The sequence below is a fragment of the Octopus bimaculoides genome, chromosome 15 (assembly GCF_001194135.2).
Source record: "Octopus bimaculoides isolate UCB-OBI-ISO-001 chromosome 15, ASM119413v2, whole genome shotgun sequence".
NCBI lineage: Eukaryota > Metazoa > Mollusca > Cephalopoda > Octopoda > Octopodidae > Octopus > Octopus bimaculoides.
In genome coordinates this window covers 6,903,856-6,910,789 of record NC_068995.1, presented here as the reverse complement: position 1 = coordinate 6,910,789, position 6,934 = coordinate 6,903,856, and positions in this window count along the sequence as shown.

Here is a 6,934-nt window from a genome sequence, read left to right as displayed (position 1 = left end):
GCTTTTTAAAAAAAAATGTAAGAGAAAACTTCAAATATAAATAAGTGGAAGAATACAAAATTGAACATTATTTTCCATTTTACTGTTAGTTTTGTTTCATTCTGAAAAAAAAATTATTTATTTTATGATTTATTATTGCTTATATTTTGAATTACATCTATATAGGAGCACCAAAATCTGTTAAGTGCTTAGAGCATCTAGGGATCTTAATTCGTCCCTGGTTAGCCTGCTGAACAAAATGTTTAACGGCACTTCGTCCGTTTTTACGTTTTGAGATCAAATTCCACCGAGGTTGACCTTGCCTTTCATCCTTACGGAATCGATAAAATAAGTACCAGTTGAACACTGGAGTCAGTGTACATAGCTAACTCCTTCCCCCAGCAAATTGCTGGCCTTGTGCCAATAGTAGAAAGGATTTTTATTAAGACGACGATCCGGCAGAATCGTTCGCATGCCAGAGAAAATACGCAGTGCTGTTTGTTCCGGCTTTACGTGCTGAGTTCAATTTCCGCTGAGGTCGACTTTACCTTGTATCCTTTTGAGGTCGGTAAGCGCTGAAGTCGAATTAATCGACTGGCTCTCTCCTTTGCATATTTCAGGCCTTATGTTTATAGTAGAAAGAATTATTATGATTATTTTAAAGATTCCTTATCCTGTTCTGTCCCTACCTTCACGTTTTCTTTATCCTACAGTTGTTTCTTACACCACTGTTACAGAATCATACATTTCAGAGGACAGCTACAGTCGCTTTCATAGACTCAACAGTTTATTAATATTTATCTTAATAACCGTAGGTGGATGAAACGTATTATTAATCCAGTGGAATTTGAACTCAGAACTTCATTGGCCAAGTCATTTCGACCTCCATCTTCTGATTCCACCACTCAATCACCCTTCAACTAGTGCCTTCTCACAAGGCTACGAATGTGATTTTAATTGATATCAGGTTATAACAAGAACTCCTTTTATCAATAAGGTAGATAAAGTACTGTGTAGTTATGCAACATATTCGTCAGAAAGATTTCGAGCTATAACTTATTGGGAAGTTGAAGATGGTAGAGTTCCGAAAAATGAACGAACATCATGGCGTTCTATTCTTTAGAACCACAATATTCTAAAAGTCACCACACATGACTATTGGTGGCTGATATAAGGTAAAGTTTAAAACATTTATGCTTTAAACTTTTATGGAGATAGGCAGAATATTGGAAGTGGCCAATTAAACAGCAACGTAATGTGAAATGTGCAGACTGCACAGGGCAGCCAAACCGCACGTTATTCCACTGCAGTTAGGTAAAGAACCTTGGAACCTACCTTTGTTTTCTTTTTTTTTTTAAAGACTATATATTCGTTTACTGCTGAGCAAGAGAAGTTCATCAATGGCAATTAGAGAAGGTGTCGGTCATTTTATCTATCGGAGGATTGTCACTATTAAAAGTACATCCAATTACAGTGAAGCAGAGCGTAGATTTGAAACTGTATCAGCTCAGTAATAATAAGCTACAGTATATCGGGTCACTTACTCTGAATTCTGACCAATTTTATTTCAGCTGCAGGCATATGATCGATGGAACTTTCCTTGTGTTTACCACCATAACATGGCTATAAATTGAGATGCGAGTCACAATCAGGTCCGAGAGGTAGAGACCATTGAAGTCCGTGAGAAGACAGGTTTCTTGGTCGCTGCACGACCCAGGGTTAAAAGGACTCGTTTATCTCCAATTAACACAGGACTTTCCCGTCCCCTCACATCACGAAGATATAGCTATCTTTTCTAGCTAGCGTGCAGTCATATCTCTAGTGATAAATGCTCATCTAGACATTTCTAGCATGCAATTTACTCCTTGGCAAAAAATCTCTATATTTATACGCAAACAAATAGGTTCATGGAAAACATTAAATGGACTAGGTTTTGATATGGGTAAAACCACGCAGCCTAACTACCTAAACCAAATATCAATTACTTATCAAACTAGTGCTAAAATAGAAAACACAATTCCGAACTATAATTCTGCAGATATAGTTATGAGTGTAACAGTGGATTATTACACGTATGAACTAAAACAGCTTTCTGTATTCAGTGAGGTTTGTAATTCTTGACGATACTTATAATACTTTTACATATTCAGTACCAGACCTTTTAGCTGGCTTCCAGAAACCCAAGAATACTGTGTAATATCATGCAATATCCTGCACTCTGTACTGAATAAACAAATCCTGTTTTTTGAAGTTGGTTAATTTGCATATATGTTAAAAATAGTTTTCTTTACTTTTTAAATGGGTTGATAAAGATTTAGCATACCCTGCTTTAGATGTGTATTAATTTGTTATATTAAATCGTGTTCTTCGTTCAATTTTCATGCTATAAATATTATACTGTATACATGGTACAGCAAGATATATTTTAAGAATTTTAAGTGGATTGATAATTATCTGACTCTGCTTTAGAAGTGTATTAATTTGAATCTATTAAATACAATCTTGCACTTTACTTTTCATAGTTTATTCATATTTTAAGTATAAATTTAAACTGTCTCCAGAAAACCGGATAGTCCAGACATTCGAGCCACTTCTGGTTGCAAGCTTGCCGGTTAACTGGTCCGGTACAGGCGGCCTTGATATAGCTACTTACGCCATTGAGTCTGACCGATGATGAATTCCTCGTATGAACACAAGTACTCTGAAGTGGGGTTTCCTTTCTTTTTGAAGCATATAAATTTGTTCAGGAGAGACCTTTCTCCTCAGTAGGGGCCCTACAAAACACAACGGGCAATTTTTTTCCATCCCAGAACTTTATTCTCACTGGAAGTTCGTCCTTGCTCATGTTTTTCTCGCAGTCGCCAACTCAAGAGGGACGTTAGGAAAAAGTAAATAAACCATTCGGCGCAACTCGTTTATGCCTGCTAAGTGGAGTAGAACAACGTGAAGTAAAGTGTTTTGCTCAAGGACACAACGCATCGCCGGGAATCGAACTCGTAACCATACTATTGTGAGTCGAATACCCCGATCACAAATCCACATGCCTTCACTACACGTTGATAAATCTGGCTGAAATAACGGAGAATTAAAGTTCATTTGTTTATCTCGGATTCTTCCCAATATTTTTTTTCTCACACTTGACTAAGTACGCTCAGCATGAATGAATTTAACACGTGAAAGATTCAGAATGCAGTCTAGCTATTATTTCTTTTTGTGTCATCGCTTTTGTTAATTCATCTGGTTTCCGTTTTCTCTTAATATCTGTGTGCTCAAGTATCAAAATAATTACTATTTGCTAAACAATTCCTGCTAAATAGTTTTCTATTTATAGGTGAATATTCTCTCCCCTCTCTCCCTTTTTTTTTTTTTTTTTCACCTGACCTTTTTTCTTGATTGAAATAGTTCTAGTTTGGAAGCACTAAGAATGTGGCCTGTATGCCAAGGGGGCTGCAACCCGAAAAAGTTTGGAAACCACTCATATAACGTATCCAACTGATAGAGAAGTTACGATGTATCAGCTTTTATCGTCTTTTTTTTAATGTTATTTTAAAACAGTATTCCCCAACTTACTTTCCTCAAGAAAAATTTATACTTCACCGATGGTTGGAAAAAAACTTTATTTTCAATATTTTACCACTATTATTTAAATACAAGAGAATCTACCGGTAACGCTTTTATCAAGTACAAAGTACAGAAAAAGATACATTATTGGCTGAGAAAAAAAAAAAAGATTTTCTACAATTCCATGTCCCACTAAAAAGAAAAAAAAAATAGGGAAAAATGAATCCTACGCTCCACCATAATTTTCCCAGGCCCCACCGGCAAGGCGTAAAGCCCACATTGGAAATCACTGTTTTAAAAGATTTTAATTCTTGTATTCATTGATGTAACCAAACACCATGCTTTATAGATTCTTCCATCAATGAGTTAAACGTATTTCACGGAAAGCAGCTACTCTGGAAGATGGGCGGTCGATCTTAAGCAACCCAATATCGTTCTCCTTATTTGACTACGAAATCTTTGGGGATATACAGTGCTTGTATTTCCCTAAGTTCAGCCGCCATTCAAAAACTGAGCGTTGATGACTGCCTTATTACACAGTCTCGAGTGTTTATATGTTGGGCAATAGTGTTTCTTTTAGATGAGTTTAATAGCATGTTATGTTGAGGTTATTTGTTTTAGTAAAAACTCGAGATAAGATTCTCCGTTTCAAATCGTAATGTAACAAAATACTGACAATCTGTATGGTTTCTGCAACGTTAATAGCAAATTCATTAAATATATTTAATCACATTCATAACCTCTGTGTTATGGAAATAAACCGTATTTTAGAAAAATCAAATTGTCGACAAGTTTTGTTTGGCTATTTCTTTAAGAGTTGCAGATAACTTTGTAAGAGTTACCTTTCTTGAACATTAACCATGATGTCATACGCGCTTTCCAAAATAGCAAAACTTATACAATTAATCATGTTCTACACCAGTCGTTCCCAAACATTTTTGGGCTGCATCCCCCTTGACACTCAGGTCACATTCCCATCCCTCCTACTCCAACTAACCATCACAAACATAGACCTCCTTCTGAAGCAAATTCAAAGCGATTCGCCTAGCAGAGGTAACAGGTGAGGCTCGCGAGGGCGCTTGGCTGTTCCAGCGCATCGGCGTGATAAAGAATGCGACAAGGCTGGCCCTTTGAAACACAGCTGGTTTTTGCCATTTGAGTGTACTGCAGTAATATGTAGGGCTGCTTCAAAGTACCGGCAAGTCGGTAGGGGGTACCAAAGAGGACGTGACAGAGACAAGGAAATGTCCACGACCGTCAGGGTCTACACGCCGAAGTTCAGCTTTCCCGGGTCGCCAGCAACCCTAGGGCTAGCCCTGGCAACATGAAATAAGGTGTCTTGGTCAAGGATATAACGCTCCGCCGGGAATCGAACTTATGGCCTTATGATCATGAGCCGAATGCCTCTAGTCACTATGCCATGCACATTCACCCGTTGGTGGTAACGATGTGTCCGGAAATACTCTCAGGATACATGAAGGGGAATATAAAAGAGAAAATGAAAAAATCGTTGGGAAGGGTTGGTGGGTGATTATGATTTTATATGGGGTGGGGGTAGGGAAATGTGTTCCTGCTAATGTCCGGCGTTTTGTCCAGATTGAAATTATAGTGTAAAGACCCTCCTTCGGTCATGAATGACCATGGAACTGCACCTAGAAAGTTACCCTCCGAGGCACAAGTCCGGGCAAGGTTGTTTTGCGGAAGACCAGCAGTCGCCCATGCATACCAGTCTCTCCTCTCCACACCACCGATGTTATCCAAGGGAAAGGCAAAGGGGCTGATACAGCTTGTGCACCAGCGAGGTTGCTATTCCTTTCTACAGCTGAGTGAACTAGAGCACAACAACAGGAAATAAAACGTTTTTCTCAGGAACACAACACGCATCCCAGTCTGGGAAACGAATTCCTTGCCTTATGATTGTGATCCTGGCGTTCTAACCACTGAGCCATGCACCTTCACACGTGTACTTATATATCACAGAATCCAGGAAAACTACCTTATGGACTTATAACTCGGCATGGATCACTTGATATTGTGCACGCAACCCCTGCACACACACGCGCGCGCGCATATATATATTTTATATCTGTATGTGATATCAGGTGCATTTTCATATAGAAATAAATGACGCAAAGACAGCGGGTAAATAAAATTGGTGAAGGGAAGTAATCATTTAGGGTTTACAATCAGAGTTATTTCCCTTAAATTTTTGCCTTCCAAATCGCTGGCGACTTCAATATTTAAATGTTTATGCTCGCATACATTATAAAATGTGAATACACCACTTTAATACAGATTCACAATAGCTAATGGGTATTCCGTTTGAGAATATGTACGATATGCTCTAATATGGGCATACGTATTAGAAGAGTACCGAATACATGTCGCAGAATCTCCTGTCGTAGAGGACAAACGAGGCATCCGCTATTTATTATCGAACCACTTGCAAAAGGTGGTTTGTTTATAATGATCAAATGTCCGTGCAGTATATAAGCTCAGACCGACCATCAAATCCAATTTGCTGTGCAATGGGATGACGACGACGACGACGATGATGGCGATATACATTGACGCAGGCGTGGCTGTATGTTAAGAAGTTTGATTCTCAAGAATATGGTTCCGGCTTCAGACCCACGACGTGGCACTTGGGGCAAGTGTCTTCTGCTATAGCCCAGCGCCAGTCAAAGTGAGTGGATTTGGCAGATGGAAACTGAAAGAAGTCTGTCGTACGTTCATACATACATACATACACACATACACACATACATACATACATACATACACACACACATACATAAATGTATACATGTGTGTGTGTCTCTGTTTCCTGCCACTGCTGCACAACTAATGTTGATTTTCTTTTCATCCTCATAACTTAGCGGTTTGGCATAAGAGACTGATATAATAGGTCCCAGGTTGAAAAAAAAGAAAGTACTGGGGTCAGTCCATTCAACTATACCATGCAGTGTGGTGCCCCAGCATGGCCACAGTCCAATGACTGAAATGAATAATAAGTAAAATATACATACATACATAAAAACATGCTTGTTACCACACGCCTACACATATACATATACACACATGTATGTGCGCACGCACATGCCTGTATAGATAGACGTACACACATGCACACACATATTGTAAAGCCATATTGTTTGGACATGAAACCAAAGTGTTCTCGTTTGGCATTTCACAGAAAGGTTAATTCTAATGGAAGTTCAATATTTATTGATTCCAAATATCAAGGCATCGGAGATAATGAAATAATCCGAATAACAACAAAAAAACTACCACCACCATCATCATCATCATCATCATCATCATCATCATCATCAACAACACCAGCAACGACAATGATAATCTTTTCCGCTGTCAGCACAAGGCCTGAAATTTT